This window comes from Lotus japonicus, chromosome 2, assembly GCF_012489685.1.
Source record: "Lotus japonicus ecotype B-129 chromosome 2, LjGifu_v1.2".
Lineage (NCBI taxonomy): Eukaryota > Viridiplantae > Streptophyta > Magnoliopsida > Fabales > Fabaceae > Lotus > Lotus japonicus.
Window position 1 is genome coordinate 25263449 of NC_080042.1, and position 22785 is coordinate 25286233.

The 22785-nt window shown below is 41.3% G+C and overlaps 37 non-coding genes across 37 annotated transcripts; all 37 read right to left on the reverse strand.

Moving 5' to 3' along the window:
* Positions 1-10491: 10491 nt before the first annotated feature.
* LOC130742026 (5S ribosomal RNA) lies at positions 10492-10610 on the reverse strand. The gene has a single exon (XR_009020891.1). It is a non-coding gene; the product is annotated as a 5S ribosomal RNA (ribosomal RNA).
* Positions 10611-10802: 192 nt separating this feature from the next.
* Positions 10803-10921, reverse strand: LOC130742095 (5S ribosomal RNA). Its single transcript, XR_009020963.1, has one exon. It is a non-coding gene; the product is annotated as a 5S ribosomal RNA (ribosomal RNA).
* Positions 10922-11118: 197 nt separating this feature from the next.
* Positions 11119-11237, reverse strand: LOC130742084 (5S ribosomal RNA). The gene has a single exon (XR_009020952.1). It is a non-coding gene; the product is annotated as a 5S ribosomal RNA (ribosomal RNA).
* A 194-nt stretch (positions 11238-11431) lies between these two features.
* Positions 11432-11550, reverse strand: LOC130742051 (5S ribosomal RNA). The gene has a single exon (XR_009020918.1). It is a non-coding gene; the product is annotated as a 5S ribosomal RNA (ribosomal RNA).
* Positions 11551-11745: 195 nt separating this feature from the next.
* On the reverse strand, positions 11746-11864 carry LOC130742090 (5S ribosomal RNA). Its single transcript, XR_009020958.1, has one exon. It is a non-coding gene; the product is annotated as a 5S ribosomal RNA (ribosomal RNA).
* Positions 11865-11948: 84 nt separating this feature from the next.
* LOC130742043 (5S ribosomal RNA) lies at positions 11949-12067 on the reverse strand. Its single transcript, XR_009020910.1, has one exon. It is a non-coding gene; the product is annotated as a 5S ribosomal RNA (ribosomal RNA).
* Positions 12068-12264: 197 nt separating this feature from the next.
* On the reverse strand, positions 12265-12383 carry LOC130742077 (5S ribosomal RNA). Its single transcript, XR_009020945.1, has one exon. It is a non-coding gene; the product is annotated as a 5S ribosomal RNA (ribosomal RNA).
* A 194-nt stretch (positions 12384-12577) lies between these two features.
* LOC130742135 (5S ribosomal RNA) lies at positions 12578-12696 on the reverse strand. The gene has a single exon (XR_009021000.1). It is a non-coding gene; the product is annotated as a 5S ribosomal RNA (ribosomal RNA).
* A 305-nt stretch (positions 12697-13001) lies between these two features.
* On the reverse strand, positions 13002-13120 carry LOC130742102 (5S ribosomal RNA). Its single transcript, XR_009020969.1, has one exon. It is a non-coding gene; the product is annotated as a 5S ribosomal RNA (ribosomal RNA).
* Positions 13121-13314: 194 nt separating this feature from the next.
* Positions 13315-13433, reverse strand: LOC130742136 (5S ribosomal RNA). Its single transcript, XR_009021001.1, has one exon. It is a non-coding gene; the product is annotated as a 5S ribosomal RNA (ribosomal RNA).
* Positions 13434-13741: 308 nt separating this feature from the next.
* LOC130742114 (5S ribosomal RNA) lies at positions 13742-13860 on the reverse strand. The gene has a single exon (XR_009020981.1). It is a non-coding gene; the product is annotated as a 5S ribosomal RNA (ribosomal RNA).
* A 195-nt stretch (positions 13861-14055) lies between these two features.
* On the reverse strand, positions 14056-14174 carry LOC130742030 (5S ribosomal RNA). Its single transcript, XR_009020896.1, has one exon. It is a non-coding gene; the product is annotated as a 5S ribosomal RNA (ribosomal RNA).
* Positions 14175-14368: 194 nt separating this feature from the next.
* Positions 14369-14487, reverse strand: LOC130742137 (5S ribosomal RNA). The gene has a single exon (XR_009021002.1). It is a non-coding gene; the product is annotated as a 5S ribosomal RNA (ribosomal RNA).
* A 194-nt stretch (positions 14488-14681) lies between these two features.
* LOC130742139 (5S ribosomal RNA) lies at positions 14682-14800 on the reverse strand. Its single transcript, XR_009021004.1, has one exon. It is a non-coding gene; the product is annotated as a 5S ribosomal RNA (ribosomal RNA).
* Positions 14801-15105: 305 nt separating this feature from the next.
* On the reverse strand, positions 15106-15224 carry LOC130742097 (5S ribosomal RNA). The gene has a single exon (XR_009020965.1). It is a non-coding gene; the product is annotated as a 5S ribosomal RNA (ribosomal RNA).
* Positions 15225-15417: 193 nt separating this feature from the next.
* On the reverse strand, positions 15418-15536 carry LOC130742126 (5S ribosomal RNA). Its single transcript, XR_009020992.1, has one exon. It is a non-coding gene; the product is annotated as a 5S ribosomal RNA (ribosomal RNA).
* Positions 15537-15730: 194 nt separating this feature from the next.
* LOC130742140 (5S ribosomal RNA) lies at positions 15731-15849 on the reverse strand. Its single transcript, XR_009021005.1, has one exon. It is a non-coding gene; the product is annotated as a 5S ribosomal RNA (ribosomal RNA).
* A 306-nt stretch (positions 15850-16155) lies between these two features.
* Positions 16156-16274, reverse strand: LOC130742085 (5S ribosomal RNA). Its single transcript, XR_009020953.1, has one exon. It is a non-coding gene; the product is annotated as a 5S ribosomal RNA (ribosomal RNA).
* Positions 16275-16470: 196 nt separating this feature from the next.
* On the reverse strand, positions 16471-16588 carry LOC130742128 (5S ribosomal RNA). The gene has a single exon (XR_009020994.1). It is a non-coding gene; the product is annotated as a 5S ribosomal RNA (ribosomal RNA).
* Positions 16589-16783: 195 nt separating this feature from the next.
* Positions 16784-16902, reverse strand: LOC130742042 (5S ribosomal RNA). The gene has a single exon (XR_009020909.1). It is a non-coding gene; the product is annotated as a 5S ribosomal RNA (ribosomal RNA).
* A 194-nt stretch (positions 16903-17096) lies between these two features.
* Positions 17097-17215, reverse strand: LOC130742080 (5S ribosomal RNA). The gene has a single exon (XR_009020948.1). It is a non-coding gene; the product is annotated as a 5S ribosomal RNA (ribosomal RNA).
* Positions 17216-17410: 195 nt separating this feature from the next.
* Positions 17411-17529, reverse strand: LOC130742072 (5S ribosomal RNA). The gene has a single exon (XR_009020940.1). It is a non-coding gene; the product is annotated as a 5S ribosomal RNA (ribosomal RNA).
* A 194-nt stretch (positions 17530-17723) lies between these two features.
* Positions 17724-17842, reverse strand: LOC130742112 (5S ribosomal RNA). The gene has a single exon (XR_009020979.1). It is a non-coding gene; the product is annotated as a 5S ribosomal RNA (ribosomal RNA).
* Positions 17843-18036: 194 nt separating this feature from the next.
* Positions 18037-18155, reverse strand: LOC130742040 (5S ribosomal RNA). The gene has a single exon (XR_009020907.1). It is a non-coding gene; the product is annotated as a 5S ribosomal RNA (ribosomal RNA).
* A 194-nt stretch (positions 18156-18349) lies between these two features.
* Positions 18350-18468, reverse strand: LOC130742138 (5S ribosomal RNA). The gene has a single exon (XR_009021003.1). It is a non-coding gene; the product is annotated as a 5S ribosomal RNA (ribosomal RNA).
* A 195-nt stretch (positions 18469-18663) lies between these two features.
* On the reverse strand, positions 18664-18782 carry LOC130742150 (5S ribosomal RNA). The gene has a single exon (XR_009021014.1). It is a non-coding gene; the product is annotated as a 5S ribosomal RNA (ribosomal RNA).
* A 195-nt stretch (positions 18783-18977) lies between these two features.
* LOC130742141 (5S ribosomal RNA) lies at positions 18978-19096 on the reverse strand. Its single transcript, XR_009021006.1, has one exon. It is a non-coding gene; the product is annotated as a 5S ribosomal RNA (ribosomal RNA).
* Positions 19097-19401: 305 nt separating this feature from the next.
* LOC130742053 (5S ribosomal RNA) lies at positions 19402-19520 on the reverse strand. Its single transcript, XR_009020920.1, has one exon. It is a non-coding gene; the product is annotated as a 5S ribosomal RNA (ribosomal RNA).
* A 305-nt stretch (positions 19521-19825) lies between these two features.
* Positions 19826-19944, reverse strand: LOC130742054 (5S ribosomal RNA). Its single transcript, XR_009020921.1, has one exon. It is a non-coding gene; the product is annotated as a 5S ribosomal RNA (ribosomal RNA).
* Positions 19945-20249: 305 nt separating this feature from the next.
* Positions 20250-20368, reverse strand: LOC130742027 (5S ribosomal RNA). Its single transcript, XR_009020892.1, has one exon. It is a non-coding gene; the product is annotated as a 5S ribosomal RNA (ribosomal RNA).
* Positions 20369-20562: 194 nt separating this feature from the next.
* On the reverse strand, positions 20563-20681 carry LOC130742029 (5S ribosomal RNA). The gene has a single exon (XR_009020895.1). It is a non-coding gene; the product is annotated as a 5S ribosomal RNA (ribosomal RNA).
* Positions 20682-20985: 304 nt separating this feature from the next.
* On the reverse strand, positions 20986-21104 carry LOC130742161 (5S ribosomal RNA). Its single transcript, XR_009021025.1, has one exon. It is a non-coding gene; the product is annotated as a 5S ribosomal RNA (ribosomal RNA).
* Positions 21105-21299: 195 nt separating this feature from the next.
* LOC130742172 (5S ribosomal RNA) lies at positions 21300-21418 on the reverse strand. Its single transcript, XR_009021036.1, has one exon. It is a non-coding gene; the product is annotated as a 5S ribosomal RNA (ribosomal RNA).
* Positions 21419-21612: 194 nt separating this feature from the next.
* Positions 21613-21731, reverse strand: LOC130742184 (5S ribosomal RNA). Its single transcript, XR_009021047.1, has one exon. It is a non-coding gene; the product is annotated as a 5S ribosomal RNA (ribosomal RNA).
* A 195-nt stretch (positions 21732-21926) lies between these two features.
* Positions 21927-22045, reverse strand: LOC130742196 (5S ribosomal RNA). The gene has a single exon (XR_009021058.1). It is a non-coding gene; the product is annotated as a 5S ribosomal RNA (ribosomal RNA).
* Positions 22046-22240: 195 nt separating this feature from the next.
* On the reverse strand, positions 22241-22359 carry LOC130742207 (5S ribosomal RNA). The gene has a single exon (XR_009021062.1). It is a non-coding gene; the product is annotated as a 5S ribosomal RNA (ribosomal RNA).
* Positions 22360-22552: 193 nt separating this feature from the next.
* Positions 22553-22671, reverse strand: LOC130742217 (5S ribosomal RNA). The gene has a single exon (XR_009021063.1). It is a non-coding gene; the product is annotated as a 5S ribosomal RNA (ribosomal RNA).
* Between the last annotated feature and the right edge of the window lie 114 nt (positions 22672-22785).

The following is a 22785-nucleotide window of genomic DNA, read 5'->3' on the forward strand; positions in this document are numbered from 1 at the left end:
TCCTTCTTCGAATTCCAGGGTTCTGCGCCTTTGATCTGCATAGCTCTTCTGTCTACTCTGAGAAGCCTTCATCTTCTCCCTGATCTGTTTAATCTTCTCAGTTGTCTGTTGCAGAAGTTCCGGTCCTACTAACAAATTCTCTCCATCTTGATACCAACATAAAGGTGTTCTACACTTGCGGCCATACAATGCCTCATACGGTGCCATACCTATGGTCGTATGAAAACTGTTGTTATATGTGAATTCAATCAGTGGCAATAGGGTGTCCCAACTGCCCTTATTGTCTAACACGCAAGCTCGTAGCAAATCCTCCAATGATTGGATAGTTCTCTCAGTTTGCCCATCAGTCTGTGGATGATAAGCAGAGCTTAATCTCAGCCTCGTTCCCAAAGCCTCATGAAGAGCTCCCCACAGATGGGAAGTAAACTTCGGGTCTCTATCGGAAACGATACTTGTTGGCACTCCATGAAGTCGCACAATCTCAGCTATATAAATCTCTGATAGCTTATCCACGTTGTACGTAGTTCTCACCGGTATGAAATGAGCCGACTTAGTCAGTCGATCCACGATTACCCAAATCGAGTCATATCCTCTTTGAGTTCTTGGTAATGCCACGACAAAATCCATCGATATGCTATCCCATTTCCATTGAGGTACATCCAAGCTTTGTAGCATACCAGCAGATTTCTGATGTTCCACCTTCGCCTTTTGACAGGTCAAACATGCAGCTACATATTCTGCCACTTGTCTTTTCATTCCTGGCCACCAAAAATTCACCTTCAAGTCCTGGTGCATCTTTTTCATTCCAGGGTGAATGCTCAGCTTACTTTTGTGACCTTCGTCCAATATCAACCTCCTTAGGTCAGGGTTGTTGGGTACGCAAACTCTACCCTTACACCGTAGGATATTGTCACTTCCTACCTTGAATTCCGGGTCCTTACCCTGAATTACCAAATTCCTTTTTCCGAGTAAAAATTCATCTTGTAACTGTTGGTCTCGGATTTCTTCCATCAATCCATTGGTAATCCTGATCATCCCGAACCTCAGTTCTCCCTCGGATAATCTTACGTCCAAACTCAAATCTCGGAATTGTTCCAGCAGTTGTAGCTCCTTCACCATCATTGACGAGATATGCATTTTCCTGCTCAATGCATCAGCAACAACATTAGCTTTTCCAGGATGGTATTGTAAGGTAAAATCGTAATCCTTGAGAAACTCCATCCAACGTCGTTGTCTCATGTTCAACTCCTTCTGGTCAAACAAGTACTTCAAGCTCTTGTGATCGCTAAATATGGTGAAATTGCATCCATATAAGTGATGTCTCCAGATCTTCAACGAAAACACAATGGCAGCAAGTTCTAAGTCATGAGTCGGATAGTTCTTCTCATGAGTCTTCAGTTGTCGTGAAGCATAAGCCACCACTTTCCGATGCTGCATCAGCACACATCCCAAACCTTGATGCGAAGCATCACAGTACACTTCATACGGTTCCTCTGGTTGCGGTAAGACGAGTACAGGTGACGTCGTCAAACGTTCCTTCATTGTCTGAAAGCTAGTTTCGCACGCTTCGGTCCATGCAAAAGGTTGATCCTTTCTCGTAAGTTGAGTCAAGGGTCCAACGATCTTGGCGAAATTCTCAATAAAGCGACGATAGTACCCCGCCAAACCGACAAAACTCCTGATCTCAGTCACGGTCTTTGGCCGTTCCCATGACAACACCGTCTCTACCTTTGCTGGATCCACAGCTATACCTTCTTTAGAAATCACATGGCCCAAGAATTTTACCTCTTCGAGCCAAAATTCACACTTAGAAGGGTTGGCGTACAACTTTGTCTCTCTCAACACTTGTAAAACCTGACGCAAGTGCCCTTCATGATCTTCAGCGTTCTTTGAGTAGATCAGAATGTCGTCGATAAACACCACGACGAATCGATCCAAGAACGGATGGAATGTCCTGTTCATGTAATCCATGAAGATAGCAGGTGCGTTTGTCACCCCAAATGGCATCACTAGATACTCATAGTGTCCATAACGAGTCCGAAATGCCGTCTTCTGGATATCCTCAGTCTTTACTCTGATCTGATGGTAACCCGACTTCAGGTCTATCTTTGAGAATATCGCAGCTCCTCGTAGTTGATCCATCAAATCATCAATTCTGGGTAGCGGATACCTATTCTTGACGGTTACTTTGTTCAGTTGTCGATAGTCGACACAAAGTCTAGATTTCCCATCCTTCTTTTTCACTAATAAGACGGGTGCTCCCCAAGGTGAAACGCTTGGTCGGATGAATCCTTTCGACAAAAGATCCTCAAGTTGAGACTTCAACTCCACCAATTCCGCAGGTGCCATCCGATATGGTGCAATCGAAATCGGTCCTGTTCCCGGTACGATGTCAATAGCAAACTCAATGTCGCGTACAGGCGGCAAACCAGGTACATCGCCAGGAAAAACATCCGCGAAGTCCCTCACAACTGGAATATTACTCACTTCCGAATTTCCTTTACTCTCCAAGCTCAACAAAACTGAATACTCTTGAGATCCTTCATTCAGAGAGACATTAATATGATTGGCGGATAGATACTCGGAAAGGTCCGAGTCAGGAAATACCACTCTCTTTCGGCTACAGTCCAGAAGACAATGGTAGTGGGACAACCAGTCCATCCCTAGGATAACATCTAGGTTCTTGAGAGTTAGGCACACTAGGTTAGCATGGTAAACTTTATCCCTATAGGTTACTGGGCAATACATGCATGCAGTATTGGCAAGCAGAGTTTTGGCAGGTGTGGTAACTATAAGATCGAAACTCAAAGCAGTAACGGGAAGTTTTAATCTAGTAGCACATTCCCTAGAGATAAAAGAGTGCGTTGCTCCGGAATCAAAAAGTACAGTTAGGAGATTACCGTCAATCTCGCAATCTCCCCTGATCAGACCATCAACATCTTCAGCTTCTTCACCATCCATGGTGTAGACTCTTGCCTTGGCAGCAGGACGCTTCCCACGAGTAGTGTTTACAGCTGGTTCTGTCTTGGGTGCTCTGCATTGAGCAGCAGTATGCCCCAACTTGTTACAGTTAAAGCATTTGGGCCTCATGTCAGTACAAGCATTGGCATAGTGCCCAGGCTGCCCACATCTGTAACAGTCATCTCCCTGTTCACAGTCTGACCTCCAGAACCTCCAGCAGTACCCACCATGGGCCTATAAGATCCTGAAGCAATTCCTCTACCTGCAGGACGTTGATACGGCTTCCTACTCTGAAATCTCCCTCTGCCTTGAAAATTTTGAGAGCCCGACCTCATCGGCCCTCCTGTCCCAACACGGTTCAGTCTCCTGTTCTTCATTATCTCCACCTCAGTGGCTTTCTCAACCAAAGTCTGAAAACGAGTGATCCCCAACGGTTTCACCGAGTCTTCAATATCGGGCCTCAGCCCATTCACAAAGCGCTTGCACATGTAGGGTTCATCGACCCCATTGCGGAAGAATCGAAGTGCTTGGCCAACGATTCCAGCTTGGCAGCATATTCCGGGATGGACATGCTACCCTGACGAAGTGTCAGGAATTGCGACTCACGCTCGTCCCGCGCACTATCTGGAAAATACTTTTCCAGAAAAGCAGCACGAAACGAAACCCAGTTCACTTCCAAGTTGTTTGCTTCCATCATTCCTCTGGCGCCTCTCCACCAGTACTCAGCATCACCCAACAGTAGAAAGGTTGCCATTCCCACCTTGGCCCCCTCAGCAGTCTGCAATACACCAAAATCTTTTCAATCTCCTGGATCCAGAGATCCGCTTTGTCCGGGTCCGTACCCCCCGAGAACTTAGGTGGATCCTGCCTCCTAAAATCATTCAGGCCTCTGTTCTGATCCATTGTCACTTCCCTCTGGCGTTGGTGCTGATCACGTGCCTCCTCAGCAGCACGCCTCATAGCATTATCGTTTGCCTGTGCAGTCACAGCTTGGGCCATAGTGGCCATCATCTCAGCTAGTTGGTTAGCGTTCACCATGTTCTGCTAAATTAACAAACAGTTAGTGCTCATCATAAGATAGCATCTAATATAACTATACAATATGATTAAGCAATAACTTCAAACAATTCTAAGCGAAAAATCGCTTGGCAGACAATCAATTTTTACTCTTTGCAGAGTCACACAACCTAGCACAGAAGACCTATTCCCCAAAGACTCCCGAAGGACTCGACAAGCTCTGATACCACAAATGTAACACCCCGATTTCGGTGGCGTCACTTTAGTAACCAAAAGAAAATACTTTAAGCGGAAAAACGTGAATTATTTTTTTTTCGACAATATAACTAAAGACAGAAAGCAAATAAACTCCCCAACAAAAGATAAAAGGAACTACTATACAACTATATATACATGCCTCGCTAAATACTACCACGTCACGAGTAACCTCCAGTGACGGGTGACAGAAAAGAGTAACGCCCGAAGGCAATATGTACAGACCAAGATAAAGATACTGTGTCCGCAACACTAACCTACAAAATCTGAGAGCAAGTTGGCCCAGCGGCCTAAGAAAAAACCCCCTAATTCCAACCAGCTCTCTGTGATCTCCATAGGAAACCACACAAAAGCTACCGGTAGGAAAACTACCCTGTCCCCAAAAACGGAAGCATGACGGTCAGAGCATCGACACTACTCCTACACTATCCCTACCCGAGGAGCCCACACTAGCACTCGATCCTACACGCTAGCGCGGTCGTCATCCGAATCTGCATCCAGGACGACTAGGTCGACGTACTCAACACTGCCCTCTCTGTCCACCCTAATGCGCTCCCGCACTGGACTCTCGGGCTCGGGGCCCGGAACGAGATCCGCAACGACAGCAGCAGCAGTAGACGGACTAGACTCCGTCGAAGCCCCACCTACTGGCAACTCCTCAGAAGGGTCCTCATCATCTGAAGGAGATGGTGGCGGTGGAGGTACTCCCAAGCCGGGTCCACAGTGTACTCCTGGTGGCAGGTTGAAGCTCACTATGTGCCTCCTCATTACTCCCTCCGTCAAGCGTCCAAATCGATCGACACGGTCCTCCATGATCCGACCGGTGTAGGTCGCACGGTGGCCCTCGGGATCGACCACCCATGCACCTGGGTCGTCTTGGTCAAGCATCTCGTACCTGGTCCCCCCTGATGGGCTGACCATGGTAAACCAATCCCCCATACTCATCTGACAAATGGCGTAGTCCGCCCAAACACACACAGCAGACGCGAGGGTCAACTCCAAAGAATTATATAATTAATAAAACCAGATATAATTATAGGATAATAAATACTCGCCTCTCAGGCTTATAAGTTTTGGGATAGCTTCCTAGGGTTGCATGTATCACAATAAATATAAAGAGCCATAAAACAAGTAGCATGCCTCAAAAATAGGATAAACAGTTACCAATCACACTCAGCAACTAAGTTAGCATGTATGTTGCATGAAATGCAATGCTGGGTAACAAAATGCATTCCGGAAGAAGGATGGACATCAACGAGACGGCCCTAACACCAGCCACGGTGGGTACCTTCCTGCTCGCGTGTCTCTTACACCACACAAAAGTAGTCAGATCAGCAGTGAACCCGTAGGTCTGCCATTCCGTCTGCTACTGAGGACCACCGTAGTGTCCTAAATATGGAAATCCGGGTCTTATGACCATTTTGGAATCCACCGAGGTCCGGTATCACGCCGTGTATTAACCTCAAAATGAGTGCATGAATGCAAGTGATTAGCCAAACAACGTCTCCGACCTCACCCGACACGTCGCCACGTGTTCTAGATAACTTAAAGTCTCTAAAAGAATACCCTAAGGTAAATGTCGATTCTGCGACAAAATACAATTAATCATAAACAAAAGAGTGCAACCACTCACGACAACTCTTCGAGTCATCAATGCTCTCACGAAGTCTCACGCTTCTGTGGAGTCTCACACATTCACAAAGTCTCACGCTTCAGTGAAGTTTTATGCTTTCACGAGGTCTCACGCCTCAGTGAATTTACACACTTGCACGAAGTCTCACGCTTCAATGAAGTTTCATGCTGTTCACGAGGTCTCACGCCTCAGTGAAGATCCATGCTTTCCACAAGGTCTCACGCCTCAGTGGAGTATCACGCATTCACAAGGTCTCACACCTCCGTGAAGCTTCTCGGCTCATCCCTTGGATGGCTAAACAAACTGCTCCCAGAGCGAATGAGTATCAACATACCCAAAACTCGAAATCTTCCCAACACTTGGATCCGACGACACTTCTCGTTTTCCAAAACTAAACTTCAATCCAAAGCTTGCATCCGAGATTGTTATCTTTATTTAAAGGTTTAGAGGTTGTTTAATATCTTATGAATTTCTTTATAAAAATAGCTCTTTTTAGTCTTATCGTATTCCCTATGAGTTTCAAAGTTCCCATAACCCAAGTAATTCCCTGAGAAGGTCTCGATCCATTGGAGCATGACAAGGTCCGAACTCCGTTCGTCCTTTTAAAACTCTCTCAAAATCTCATAAAAATTCGGCATGACCTGCCCGTAATCCTCACTTTCCAGAAACATAGGCACGAGTGGAATAGCATCATTGAAACAGCTCAACCAAAAGACATAAACAGCATATTCCAACACATCCTAAGTTAACCATGTAGCACATAGCATGTGAATCATTTAGCACACAATATCATGGCATCAAGTACTCAACAAGTTCGGCCGAAGCCTCAGAAATCATTTCAGACATTTAGCAATTAAGTGCATAACACATAAATCAAGTCGAATTTCATCGACACCTAAAGCATTATCTAGTAATTCAGAGAGTAGCCCTCACCGGTGGGTCTTCCAGCTTCCTCCTCAAAATGTTCTTCAAGCTCTTCTCCTTGATTCCTGGGAATCTCTTCAAACGAACCTTAAGCAAAAATCACAGAAATCAACACCAAGAGTCAGAAACTCAGCAATCAAAGAGTCCTAGGGTTACACAGTATACTACTACCTCCTTGGTACGACAATCTAACGCGTTAAGACAAGTTTTCGAAAAATCGGATTCTCCTCCCCCCTTGATATAGCTCTCGGCCACTTTCCTTAATTGGGAGGGTCGATTTTTCTTCGATCAAACTTGGTTCCTAGGTTAACATAAGCCGTAACTAAGACGGTTCTAGGCTCGGAAAAATTTTCGGATCGAAAACTGATATAGGGGCAGTTTGGTCATTATTTTTAGCTCAGAATTTCAAAATTGGATTTTTGAAAAACAAATTGGATGGGGACGTCCACAACGACGTTTATGACGACAAATCCTACTAGCACTAAGCCAAGTCGATAGATTAGAGCGTAAAGGTTGCGACTTTGCCGAAAAATGGGTATTTAGGGTAGAAATTGATCCCGGCGGCATTTCGTCGACATTTGACAAAATCTAATCCGCAGAACACGCTCAGGAGCATGCAGGGAAGAAGTTTAGACGCTGAAATCAACTGATTTGAACAGTTTTTCAAAAACCTCAAAATTTTGAACTCAGAAAGTCGCAGGAGAAATGGACAGAAACGACGATTCGAAGGAGAGTATAGATTACCTACCTCGAGGTCTTCGATTAGTGACGAACGGTGAAGCAAACGGGCAAGAAACGACGAAGATCCGGATCTCTCTCTCTCTCTAGGAACTCGCGGTTTTGGGGGGTGGGGAAAATGGGTTTTTGTAAAAAAAACTAATTTTTCAAGCTATTTATAGGTTTTGGAAAAAACGGAAAAATGATTTTTTTGCGATTCCGATTTTTCCTGCGCGTTCCTCTGCGCATTCTAAGATAGGTTCTGGCGACAGAATTCCAGAACTCAAAATAGAATTCTTGGAATTAAACCAAAAGATCCAAAATCGGCATAAGTCGGTGTAAGTCGGTTTATCCCGAAAAACTACTTTTTGCAGTGATCGTCGGACGAGAAAACTTCCTTCTGAAGAAAGATTAGGAATGATGAGAGAAGTAGGTGAACGCGGGTGGAATCTTCATTTGAGTTTCCGGATAGAAAAAGTCTTCATCGTCTGTCGATCTTAGGTTTTTCGAACTATCAGGGATTCCGTTTCGGCAAACTTCCGAGAATTGGAATTTGACGTTCGTACTTTCCAGGATTTCGCATCGAAATGGTTGTTTAAGGACGGAAAAGAGAAGTTCTAACATTTCTCTGAGGATTTTTGGAATTAGTTTCCATCGTGTCCTAAAGCGTAAATTAACTATTCACTAATACCTTCGACCTAGGATTAAGCGTATGTTAGTCGTGCTATAACTCTTTCGGTTTTTCGATACATTCTTGGACTTTTCCTGAACCTCTTTCCTTTCCAAATTTATCTTAATCAAATAACTCTTTTATTTTATTCACTTATCCAAAGCGTTAAAACTTGGGCCTTACATTACTACCCTCCAAAAAGAAAGTTTCGACCTCGAAACTTAAGGGTCAGTAAAAAGTTCTGGATACTGTTCCTTGATCTTTTCCTTCAGCTCCCACGTTGCATCGCCGGTGTCCTTGTTCCAAATAACCTTCACTAACTCGATCTCTTTACCCCTCAACTGCTTTACCCTTGTGTCACCAATGCTGATTGGCGGTGTCTCGAAAGACAAGTTATCCTTCAACTCAATGTCATCCAGCTCGATGACGTGCGTCGGATCAGCAATATACTTCCGCAGTTGTGATACATGGAATACATCGTGAACGTTTGATAGAAAAGGCGGTAGTGCGATCTGGTAAGCTACCGGTCCTACACGACGAGTAATCTGATAAGGTCCAATGAACTTTGGCGTCAGCTTTCTTGACTTGATTGCTCGACCAACTCCCGTAGTCTGGGTAACTCGCAGGAACACATGATCTCCTTCTTCGAATTCCAGGGTTCTGCGCCTTTGATCTGCATAGCTCTTCTGTCTACTCTGAGAAGCCTTCATCTTCTCCCTGATCTGTTTAATCTTCTCAGTTGTCTGTTGCAGAAGTTCCGGTCCTACTAACAAATTCTCTCCATCTTGATACCAACATAAAGGTGTTCTACACTTGCGGCCATACAATGCCTCATACGGTGCCATACCTATGGTCGTATGAAAACTGTTGTTATATGTGAATTCAATCAGTGGCAATAGGGTGTCCCAACTGCCCTTATTGTCTAACACGCAAGCTCGTAGCAAATCCTCCAATGATTGGATAGTTCTCTCAGTTTGCCCATCAGTCTGTGGATGATAAGCAGAGCTTAATCTCAGCCTCGTTCCCAAAGCCTCATGAAGAGCTCCCCACAGATGGGAAGTAAACTTCGGGTCTCTATCGGAAACGATACTTGTTGGCACTCCATGAAGTCGCACAATCTCAGCTATATAAATCTCTGATAGCTTATCCACGTTGTACGTAGTTCTCACCGGTATGAAATGAGCCGACTTAGTCAGTCGATCCACGATTACCCAAATCGAGTCATATCCTCTTTGAGTTCTTGGTAATGCCACGACAAAATCCATCGATATGCTATCCCATTTCCATTGAGGTACATCCAAGCTTTGTAGCATACCAGCAGATTTCTGATGTTCCACCTTCGCCTTTTGACAGGTCAAACATGCAGCTACATATTCTGCCACTTGTCTTTTCATTCCTGGCCACCAAAAATTCACCTTCAAGTCCTGGTGCATCTTTTTCATTCCAGGGTGAATGCTCAGCTTACTTTTGTGACCTTCGTCCAATATCAACCTCCTTAGGTCAGGGTTGTTGGGTACGCAAACTCTACCCTTACACCGTAGGATATTGTCACTTCCTACCTTGAATTCCGGGTCCTTACCCTGAATTACCAAATTCCTTTTTCCGAGTAAAAATTCATCTTGTAACTGTTGGTCTCGGATTTCTTCCATCAATCCATTGGTAATCCTGATCATCCCGAACCTCAGTTCTCCCTCGGATAATCTTACGTCCAAACTCAAATCTCGGAATTGTTCCAGCAGTTGTAGCTCCTTCACCATCATTGACGAGATATGCATTTTCCTGCTCAATGCATCAGCAACAACATTAGCTTTCCCAGGATGGTATTGTAAGGTAAAATCGTAATCCTTGAGAAACTCCATCCAACGTCGTTGTCTCATGTTCAACTCCTTCTGGTCAAACAAGTACTTCAAGCTCTTGTGATCGCTAAATATGGTGAAATTGCATCCATATAAGTGATGTCTCCAGATCTTCAACGAAAACACAATGGCAGCAAGTTCTAAGTCATGAGTCGGATAGTTCTTCTCATGAGTCTTCAGTTGTCGTGAAGCATAAGCCACCACTTTCCGATGCTGCATCAGTGCTGGTATCCGGTGCATTAGTGCTGGTATGATCGCATCCGTAAAGTTATGCGGGTTAAAACATAATATGCGTTAAACTAAGAAATTAAAAAAAAAAATAAGGAATTGCGAAAAAACAGCAAACAAGCGTGCAATTACTTTATTTTTGTGTTCAACTTTGTAGTTCACTTCGTATTCATCCGAGGCTTCTAAGAAATTAAAAAAAAAAATAAGGAATTGCGAAAAAACGGCAAGAGGGGATGCAACACGAGGACTTCCCAGGAGGTCACCCATCCTAGTACTACTCTCGCCCAAGCACACTTAACTGCGGAGTTCTGATGGGATCCGGTGCATTAGTGCTGGTATGATCGCACCCGTAAAGTTATGCGGGTTAAAACATAATATGCGTTAAACTAAGAAATTAAAAAAAAAATAAGGAATTGCGAAAAAACGGCAAACAAGCGTGCAATTACTTTATTTTTGTCTTCAACTTTGTAGTTCACTTCGTATTCATCCGAGGCTTCTAAGAAATTAAAAAAAAAAAGAAATTGCGAAAAAATGGCAAAAGGGGATGCAACACGAGGACTTCCCAGGAGGTCACCCATCCTAGTACTACTCTCGCCCAAGTACACTTAACTGCGAAGTTCTGATGGGATCCGGTGCATTAGTGCTGGTATGATCGCATCCGTAAAGTTATGCGGGTTAAAACATAATATGCGTTAAACAAAGAAATTAAAAAAAAAAAAATAAGGAATTGCGAAAAAAACGGCAAACAAGCGTGCAATTACTTTATTTTTGTCTTCAACTTTGTAGTTCACTTCGAATTCATCCGAGGCTTCTAAGAAATTAAAAAAAAATAAGAAATTGCGAAAAAACGGCAAAAGGGGATGCAACATGAGGACTTCCCAGGAGGTCACCCATCCTAGTACTACTCTCGCCCAAGCACACTTAGCTGCGGAGTTCTGATGGGATCCGGTGCATTAGTGCTGGTATGATCGCATCCGTAAAGTTATGCGGGTTAAAACATAATATGCGTTAAACTAAGAAATTAAAAAAAATAAGGAATTGCGAAAAAACGGCAAACAAGCGTGCAATTACTTTATTTTTGTCTTCAACTTTGTAGTTCACTTCGTATTCATCCGAGGCTTCTAAGAAATTTAAAAAAAAAAAAAAGGAATTGCGAAAAAACGGCAAAAGGGGATGCAACACGAGGACTTCCCAGGAGGTCACCCATCCTAGTAGTACTCTCGCCCAAGCACACTTAACTGCGGAGTTCTGATGGGATCCGGTGCATTAGTGCTGGTATGATCGCATCCATAAAGTTATGCGGGTTAAAACATAATATGCGTTAAACTAAGAAATTAAAAAAAAAATAAGGAATTGCGAAAAAACGGCAAACAAGCGTGCGATTACTTTATTTTTGTCTTCAACTTTCTAGTTCACTTCGTATTCATCCGAGGCTTCTAAGAAATTAAAAAAAAAAATAAGGAATTGCGAAAAAACGGCAAAAGGGGATGCAACACGAGGACTTCCCAGGAGGTCACCCATCCTAGTACTACTCTCGCCCAAGCACACTTAACTGCGGAGTTCTGATGGGATCCGGTGCATTAGTGCTGGTATGATCGCATCCGTAAAGTTATGCGGGTTAAAACATAATATGCGTTAAACTAAGAAATTAAAAAAAAAATAAAGAATTGCGAAAAAACGGCAAAAGGGGATGCAACACGAGGACTTCCCAGGAGGTCACCTATCCTAGTACTACTCTCGCCCAAGCACACTTAACTGCGGAGTTCTGATGGGATCCGGTGCATTAGTGCTGGTATGATCGCATCCGTAAAGTTATGCGGGTTAAAACATAATATGCGTTAAACTAAGAAATTAAAAAAAAAATAAGGAATTGCGAAAAAACGGCAAACAAGCGTGCAATTTTTTTTATTTTTGTCTTCAACTTTGTAGTTCACTTCGTATTCATCCGAGGCTTCTAAGAAATTAAAAAAAAAAATAAGGAATTGCGAAAAAAACGGCAAAAGGGGATGCAACACGAGGACTTCCCAGGAGGTCACCCATCCTAGTACTACTCTCGCCCAAGCACACTTAACTGCGGTGTTCTGATGGGATCCGGTGCATTAGTGCTGGTATGATCGCATCCGTAAAGTTATGCGGGTTAAAACATAATATGCGTTAAACTAAGAAATTAAAAAAAAAATAAGGAATTGCGAAAAAACGGCAAACAAGCGTGCAGTTACTATGTTTTTGTCTTCAACTTTGTAGTTCACTTCGTATTCATCCGAGGCTTCTAAGAAATTAAAAAAAAAATAAGGAATTGTGAAAAAACGGCAAAAGGGGATGCAACACGAGGACTTCCCAGAAGATCACCCATCCTAGTACTACTCTCGCCCAAGCACACTTAACTGCGGAGTTCTGATGGGATCCGGTGCATTAGTGCTGGTATGATCGAATCCGTAAAGTTATGCGGGTTAAAACATAATATGCGTTAAACTAAGAAATTAAAAAAAAAAATAAGGAATTGCGAAAAAACGGCAAACAAGCGCGCAATTACTTTATTTTTGTCTTCAACTTTGTAGTTCACTTCGTATTCATCCGAGGCTTCTAAGAAATTAAAAAAAAAATAAGGAATTGCGAAAAAACGGTAAACAAGCGCGCAATTACTTTATTTTTGTCTTCAACTTTGTAGTTCACTTCGTATTCATCCGAGACTTCTAAGAAATTAAAAAAAAAAATAAGGAATTGCGAAAAACGGCAAAAGGGGATGCAACACGAGGACTTCCCAGGAGGTCACCCATCCTAGTACTACTCTCGCCCAAGCACACTTAACTGCGGAGTTCTGATGGGATCCGGTGCATTAGTGCTGGTATGATCGCATCCGTAAAGTTATGCGGGTTAAAACATAATATGCGTTAAACTAAGAAATTAAAAAAAAAATAAGGAATTGCGAAAAAACGGCAAACAAGCGTGCAATTACTATATTTTTGTCTTCAACTTTGTAGTTCACTTCGTATTCATCCGAGGCTTCTAAGAAATTAAAAAAAAAATAAGGAATTGTGAAAAAACGGCAAAAGGGGATGCAACACGAGGACTTCCCAGAAGATCACCCATCCTAGTACTACTCTCGCCCAAGCACACTTAACTGCGGAGTTCTGATGGGATCCGGTGCATTAGTGCTGGTATGATCGAATCCGTAAAGTTATGCGGGTTAAAACATAATATGCGTTAAACTAAGAAATTAAAAAAAAAAATAAGGAATTGCGAAAAAACGGCAAACAAGCGCGCAATTACTTTATTTTTGTCTTCAACTTTGTACTTCTCTTCGTATTCATCCGAGGCTTCTAAGAAATTAAAAAAAAAAATAAGGAATTGCGAAAAAACGGCAAACAAGCGCGCAATTACTTTATTTTTGTCTTCAACTTTGTAGTTCACTTCGTATTCATCCGAGACTTCTAAGAAATTAAAAAAAAAAAATAAGGAATTGCGAAAAAACGGCAAAAGGGGATGCAACACGAGGACTTCCCAGGAGGTCACCCATCCTAGTACTACTCTCGCCCAAGCACACTTAACTGCGGAGTTCTGATGGGATCCGGTGCATTAGTGCTGGTATGATCGCATCCGTAAAGTTATGCGGGTTAAAACATAATATGCGTTAAACTACGAAATTAAAAAAAAAATAAGGAATTGCGAAAAAACGGCAAACAAATGCGCAATTACTTTATTTTTGTCTTCAACTTTGTAGTTCACTTCGTATTCATCCGAGGCTTCTAAGAAATTAAAAAAAAAAATAAGGAATTGCGAAAAAACGGCAAAAGGGGATGCAACACGAGGACTTCCCAGGAGGTCACCCATCCTAGTACTACTCTCGCCCAAGCACACTTAACTGCGGAGTTCTGATGGGATCCGGTGCATTAGTGCTGGTATGATCGCATTCGTAAAGTTATGCGGGTTAAAACATAATATGCGTTAAACTAAGAAATTAAAAAAAAAATAAGGAATTGCGAAAAAACGGCAAACAAGCGTGCAATTACTATATTTTTGTCTTCAACTTTGTAGTTCACTTCGTATTCATCCGAGGCTTCTAAGAAATTAAAAAAAAAATAAGGAATTGTGAAAAAACGGCAAAAGGGGATGCAACACGAGGACTTCCCAGAAGATCACCCATCCTAGTACTACTCTCGCCCAAGCACACTTAACTGCGGAGTTCTGATGGGATCCGGTGCATTAGTGCTGGTATGATCGAATCCGTAAAGTTATGCGGGTTAAAACATAATATGCGTTAAACTAAGAAATTAAAAAAAAAATAAGGAATTGCGAAAAAACGGCAAACAAGCGTGAAATTACTATATTTTTGTCTTCAACTTTGTAGTTCACTTCGTATTCATCCGAGGCTTCTAAGAAATTAAAAAAAAAATAAGGAATTGTGAAAAAACGGCAAAAGGGGATGCAACACGAGGACTTCCCAGAAGATCACCCATCCTAGTACTACTCTCGCCCAAGCACACTTAACTGCGGAGTTCTGATGGGATCCGGTGCATTAGTGCTGGTATGATCGAATCCGTAAAGTTATGCGGGTTAAAACATAATATGCGTTAAACTAAGAAATTAAAAAAAAAATAAGGAATTGCGAAAAAACGGCAAACAAGCGCGCAATTACTTTATTTTTGTCTTCAACTTTGTAGTTCACTTCGTATTCATCCGAGGCTTCTAAGAAATTAAAAAAAAAAATAAGGAATTGCGAAAAAACGGCAAACAAGCGCGCAATTACTTTATTTTTGTCTTCAACTTTGTAGTTCACTTCGTATTCATCCGAGACTTCTAAGAAATTAAAAAAAAAAATAAGGAATTGCGAAAAACGGCAAAAGGGGATGCAACACGAGGACTTCCCAGGAGGTCACCCATGCTAGTACTACTCTCGCCCAAGCAAACTTAACTGCGGAGTTCTGATGGGATCCGGTGCATTAGTGCTGGTATGATCGCATCCGTAAAGTTATGCGGGTTAAAACATAATATGCGTTAAACTAAGAAATTAAAAAAAATAAGGAATTGCGAAAAAACGGCAAACAAGCGTGCAATTACTTTATTTTTGTCTTCAACTTTGTAGTTCACTTCGTATTCATCCGAGGCTTTTAAGAAATTAAAAAAAAAAATAAGGAATTGCGAAAAAACGGCAAAAGGGGATGCAACACGAGGACTTCCCAGGAGGTCACCCATCCTAGTACTACTCTCGCCCAAGCACACTTAACTGCGGAGTTCTGATGGGATCCGGTGCATTAGTGCTGGTATGATCGCATCCGTAAAGTTATGCGGGTTAAAACATAATATGCGTTAAACTAAGAAATTAAAAAAAAAATAAGGAACTGCGAAAAAACGGCAAACAAGCGTGCAATTACTATATTTTTGTCTTCAACTTTGTAGTTCACTTCGTATTCATCCGAGGCTTCTAAGAAATTAAAAAAAAAATAAGGAATTGTGAAAAAACGGCAAAAGGGGATGCAACACGAGGACTTCCCAGAAGATCACCCATCCTAGTACTACTCTCGCCCAAGCACACTTAACTGCGGAGTTCTGATGGGATCCGGTGCATTAGTGCTGGTATGATCGAATCCATAAAGTTATGCGGGTTAAAACATAATATGCGTTAAACTAAGAAATTAAAAAAAAAAAATAAGGAATTGCGAAAAAACGGCAAACAAGCGCGCAATTACTTTATTTTTGTCTTCAACTTTGTAGTTCACTTCGTATTCATCCGAGGCTTCTAAGAAATTAAAAAAAAAATAAGGAATTGCGAAAAAACGGCAAACAAGCGCGCAATTACTTTATTTTTGTCTTCAACTTTGTAGTTCACTTCGTATTCATCCGAGACTTCTAAGAAATTAAAAAAAAAAATAAGGAATTGCGAAAAACGGCAAAAGGGGATGCAACACGAGGACTTCCCAGGAGGTCACCCATCCTAGTACTACTCTCGCCCAAGCACACTTAACTGCGGAGTTCTGATGGGATCCGGTGCATTAGTGCTGGTATGATCGAATCCGTAAAGTTATGCGGATTAAAACATAATATGCGTTAAACTAAGAAATTAAAAAAAAAAATAAGGAATTGCGAAAAAACGGCAAACAAGCGTGCAATTACTTTATTTTTGTCTTCAACTTTGTAGTTCACTTCGTATTCATCCGAGGCTTCTAAGAAATTAAAAAAAAAAATAAGGAATTGCGAAAAAACGGCAAAAGGGGATGAACACGAGGACTTCCCAGGAGGTCACCCATCCTAGTACTACTCTCGCCCAAGCACACTTAACTGCGGAGTTCTGATGGGATCCGGTGCATTAGTGCTGGTATGATCGCATCCGTAAAGTTATGCGGGTTAAAACATAATATGCGTTAAACTAAGAAATTAAAAAAAAAATAAGGAATTGCGAAAAAACGGCAAACAAGCGCGCAATTACTTTATTTTTGTCTTCAACTTTGTAGTTCACTTCGTATTCATCCGAGGCTTCTAAGAAATTAAAAAAAAAAATAAAGAATTGCGAAAAAACGGCAAAAGGGGATGCAACACGAGGACTTCCCAGGAGGTCACCCATCCTAGTACTACTCTCGCCCAAGCATACTTAACTGCGGAGTTCTGATGGGATCCGGTGCATTAGTGCTGGTATGATCGCATCCGTAAAGTTATGCGGGTTAAAACTTAATATGCGTTAAACTAAGAAATTAAAAAAAAAATAAGGAATTGCGAAAAAACGGCAAACAAGCGTGCAATTACTTTATTTTTGTCTTCAACTTTGTAGTTCACTTCGTATTCATCCGAGGCTTCTAAGAAATTAAAAAAAAATTAAGGAATTGCGAAAAAACGGCAAAAGGGGATGCAACACGAGGACTTCCCAGGAGGTCACCCATCCTAGTACTACTCTCGCCCATGCACACTTAACTGCGGAGTTCTGATGGGATCCGGTGCATTATTGCTGGTATGATCGCATCCGTAAAGTTATGCGGGTTAAAACATAATATGCGTTAAACTAAGAAATTAAAAAAAAAATAAGGAATTGCGAAAAAACGGCAAACAAGCGCGCAATTACTTTATTTTTGTCTTCAACTTTGTAGTTCACTTCGTATTCATCCGAGGCTTCTAAGAAATTAAAAAAAAAAATAAGGAATTGCGAAAAAACGGCAAAAGGGGATGCAACACGAGGACTTCCCAGGAGGTCACCCATCCTAGTACTACTCTCGCCCAAGCACACTTAACTGCGGAGTTCTGATGGGATCCGGTGCATTAGTGCTGGAATGATCGCATTCGTAAAGTTATGCGGGTTAAAACATAATATGCGTTAAACTAAGAAATTAAAAAAAAAATATGGAATTGCGAAAAAACGGCAAACAAGCGCGCAATTACTTTATTTTTGTCTTCAACTTTGTAGTTCACTTCGTATTCATCCGAGGCTTCTAAGAAATTAAAAAAAAAAATAAGGAATTGCGAAAAACGGCAAAAGGGGATGCAACACGAGGACTTCCCAGGAGGTCATCCATCCTAGTACTACTTTCGCCCAAGCACACTTCACTGCGGAGTTCTGATGGGATCCGGTGCATTAGTGCTGGTATGATCGCATCCGTAAAGTTATGCGGGTTAAAACATAATATGCGTTAAACTAAGAAATTAAAAAAAAATAAGGAATTGCGAAAAAACGGCAAACAAGCGCGCAATTACTTTATTTTTGTCTTCAACTTTGTAGTTCACTTCGTATTCATCCGAGGCTTCTAAGAAATTAAAAAAAAAAATAAGGAATTGCGAAAAAACGGCAAAAGGGGATGCAACACGAGGACTTCCCAGGAGGTCACCCATCCTAGTACTACTCTCGCCCAAGCACACTTAACTGCGGAGTTCTGATGGGATCCCGTGCATTAGTGCTGGTATGATCGCATCCGTAAAGTTATGCGGGTTAAAACATAATATGCGTTAAACTAAGAAATTAAAAAAAAAATAAGGAATTGCGAAAAAACGGCAAACAAGCGTGCAATTACTTTATTTTTGTCTTCAACTTTGTAGTTCACTTCGTATTCATCCGAGGCTTCTAAGAAATTAAAAAAAAAATAAGGAATTGTGAAAAAACGGCAAAAGGGGATGCAACACGAGGACTTCCCAGGAGGTCACCCATCCTAGTACTACTCTCGCCCAAGCACACTTAACTGCGGAGTTCTGATGGGATCCGGTGCATTAGTGCTGGTATGATCGCATCCGTAAAGTTATGCGGATTAAAACATAATATGCGTTAAACTAAGAAATTAAAAAAAAAATAAGGAATTGCGAAAAAACGGCAAACAAGCGTGCAATTACTTTATTTTTGTCTTCAACTTTGTAGTTCACTTCGTATTCATCCGAGGCTTCTAAGAAATTAAAAAAAAAAATAAGGAATTGCGAAAAAACGGCAAAAGGGGATGCAACACGAGGACTTCCCAGGAGGTCACCCATCCTAGTACTACTCTCGCCCAAGCACACTTAACTGCGGAGTTCTGATGGGATCCGGTGCATTAGTGCTGGTATGATCGCATCCGTAAAGTTATGCGGGTTAAAACATAATATGCGTTAAACTAAGAAATTAAAAAAAAAAATAAGGAATTGCGAAAAAACGGCAAACAAGCGTGCAATTACTATATTTTTGTCTTCAACTTTGTAGTTCACTTCGTATTCATCCGAGGCTTCTAAGAAATTAAAAAAAAAATAAGGAATTGTGAAAAAACGGCAAAAGGGGATGCAACACGAGGACTTCCCAGAAGATCACCCATCCTAGTACTACTCTCGCCCAAGCACACTTAACTGCGGAGTTCTGATGGGATCCGGTGCATTAGTGCTGGTATGATCGAATCCGTAAAGTTATGCGGGTTAAAACATAATATGCGTTAAACTAAGAAATTAAAAAAAAAAATAAGGAATTGCGAAAAAACGGCAAACAAGCGCGCAATTACTTTATTTTTGTCTTCAACTTTGTAGTTCTCTTCGTATTCATCCGAGGCTTCTAAGAAATTAAAAAAAAAATAAGGAATTGCGAAAAAACGGCAAACAAGCGCGCAATTACTTTATTTTTGTCTTCAACTTTGTAGTTCACTTCGTATTCATCCGAGACTTCTAAGAAATTAAAAAAAAAAATAAGGAATTGCGAAAAACGGCAAAAGGGGATGCAACACGAGGACTTCCCAGGAGGTCACCCATCCTAGTACTACTCTCGCCCAAGCATACTTAACTGCGGAGTTCTGATGGGATCCGGTGCATTACTGCTGGTATGATCGCATCCGTAAAGTTATGCGGGTTAAATCATAATATGCGTTAAACTAAGAAATTAAAAAAAAAATAAGGAATTGCGAAAAAACGGAAAACAAGCGTGCAATTACTTTATTTTTGTCTTCAACTTTGTAGTTCACTTCGTGTTCATCCGAGGCTTCTAAGAAATTAAAAAAAAAATAAGGAATTGCGAAAAAACGGCAAACAAGCGTGCAATTACTTTATTTTTGTCTTCAACTTTGTAGTTCACTTCGTATTCATCCGAGGCTTCTAAGAAATTAAAATAAAAAATAAGGAATTGCGAATAAACGGCAAAAGGGGATGCAACACGAGGACTTCCCAGGAGGTCACCCATCCTAGTACTACTCTCGCCCAAGCACACTTAACTGCGGAGTTCTGATGGGATCCGGTGCATTACTGCTGGTATGATCGCATCCGTAAAGTTATGCGGGTTAAAACATAATATGCGTTAAACTAAGAAATTAAAAAAAAAATAAGGAATTGCGAAAAAACGGCAAACAAGCGTGCAATTACTTTATTTTTGTCTTCAACTTTGTAGTTCACTTCGTGTTCATCCGAGGCTTCTAAGAAATTAAAAAAAAAATAAGGAATTGCGAAAAAACGGCAAACAAGCGTGCAATTACTTTATTTTTGTCTTCAACTTTGTAGTTCACTTCGTATTCATCCGAGGCTTCTAAGAAATTAAAATAAAAAATAAGGAATTGCGAATAAACGGCAAAAGGGGATGCAACACGAGGACTTCCCTGGAGGTCACCCATCCTAGTACTACTCTCGCCCAAGCACACTTAACTGCGGAGTTCTGATGGGATCCGGTGCATTAGTGCTGGTATGATCGCATCCGTAAAGTTATGCGGGTTAAAACATAATATGCGTTAAACTAAGAAATTAAAAAAAAAATAAGGAATTGCGAAAAAACGGCAAACAAGCGTGCAATTACTTTATTTTTGTCTTCAACTTTGTAGTATACTTCGTATTCATCCGAGGCTTCTAAGAAATTAAAAAAAAAATAAGGAATTGCGAAAAAACGGCAAAAGGGGATGCAACACGAGGACTTCCCAGGAGGTCACCCATCCTAGTACTACTCCCGCCCAAGCACACTTCACTGCGGAGTTCTGATGGGATCCGGTGCATTAGTGCTGGTATGATCGCATCCGTAAAGTTATGCGGGTTAAATCATAATATGCGTTAAACTAAGAAATTAAAAAAAAAATAAGGAATTGCGAAAAAACGGCAAACAAGCGTGCAATTACTTTATTTTTGTCTTCAACTTTGTAGTTCACTTCGTGTTCATCCGAGGCTTCTAAGAAATTAAAAAAAAAATAAGGAATTGCGAAAAAACGGCAAACAAGCGTGCAATTACTTTATTTTTGTCTTCAACTTTGTAGTTCACTTCGTATTCATCCGAGGCTTCTAAGAAATTAAAAAAAAAATAAGGAATTGCGAAAAAACGGCAAAAGGGGATGCAACACGAGGACTTCCCAGGAGGTCACCCATCCTAGTACTACTCTCGCCCAAGCACACTTAACTGCGGAGTTCTGATGGGATCCGGTGCATTAGTGCTGGTATGATCGCATCCGTAAAGTTATGCGGGTTAAAACATAATATGCGTTAAACTAAGAAATTAAAAAAAAAATAAGGAATTGCGAAAAAACGGCAAACAAGCGTGCAATTACTTTATTTTTGTCTTCAACTTTGTAGTTCACTTCGTATTCATCCGAGGCTTCTAAGAAATTAAAAAAAAAAATAAGGAATTGCGAAAAAACGGCAAAAGGGGATGCAACACGAGGACTTCCCAGGAGGTCACCCATCCTAGTACTACTCTCGCCCAAGCACACTTAACTGCGGAGTTCTGATGGGATCCGGTGCATTAGTGCTGGTATGATCGCATCCGTAAAGTTATGCGGGTTAAAACATAATATGCGTTAAACTAAGAAATTAAAAAAAAATAAGGAATTGCGAAAAAACGGCAAACAAGCGTGCAATTACTTTATTTTTGTCTTCAACTTTGTAGTTCACTTCGTATTCATCCGAGGCTTCTAAGAAATTAAAAAAAAAAATAAGGAATTGCGAAAAAACGGCAAAAGGGGATGCAACACGAGGACTTCCCAGGAGGTCACCCATCCTAGTACTACTCTCGCCCAAGCACACTTAACTGCGGAGTTCTGATGGGATCCGGTGCATTAGTGCTGGTATGATCGCATCCGTAAAGTTATGCGGGTTAAAACATAATATGCGTTAAACTAAGAAATTAAAAAAAAAATAAGGAATTGCGAAAAAACGGCAAACAAGCGTGCAATTACTTTATTTTTGTCTTCAACTTTGTAGTTCACTTCGTATTCATCCGAGGCTTCTAAGAAATTAAAAAAAAAAATAAGGAATTGCGAAAAAACGGCAAAAGGGGATGCAACACGAGGACTTCCCAGGAGGTCACCCATCCTAGTACTACTCTCGCCCAAGCACACTTAACTGCGGAGTTCTGATGGGATCCGGTGCATTAGTGCTGGTATGATCGCATCCGTAAAGTTATGCGGGTTAAAACATAATATGCGTTAAACTAAGAAATTAAAAAAAAAATAAGGAATTGCGAAAAAACGGCAAACAAGCGTGCAATTACTTTATTTTTGTCTTCAACTTTGTAGTTCACTTCGTATTCATCCGAGGCTTCTAAGAAATTAAAAAAAAAAATAAGGAATTGCGAAAAAACGGCAAAAGGGGATGCAACACGAGGACTTCCCAGGAGGTCACCCATCCTAGTACTACTCTCGCCCAAGCACACTTAACTGCGGAGTTCTGATGGGATCCGGTGCATTAGTGCTGGTATGATCGCATCCGTAAAGTTATGCGGGTTAAAACATAATATGCGTTAAACTAAGAAATTAAAAAAAAATAAGGAATTGCGAAAAAACGGCAAACAAGCGTGCAATTACTTTATTTTTGTCTTCAACTTTGTAGTTCACTTCGTATTCATCCGAGGCTTCTAAGAAATTAAAAAAAAAATAAGGAATTGCGAAAAAACGGCAAAAGGGGATGCAACACGAGGACTTCCCAGGAGGTCACCCATCCTAGTACTACTCTCGCCCAAGCACACTTAACTGCGGAGTTCTGATGGGATCCGGTGCATTAGTGCTGGTATGATCGCATCCGTAAAGTTATGCGGGTTAAAACATAATATGCGTTAAACTAAGAAATTAAAAAAAAAATAAGGAATTGCGAAAAAACGGCAAACAAGCGTGCAATTACTTTATTTTTGTCTTCAA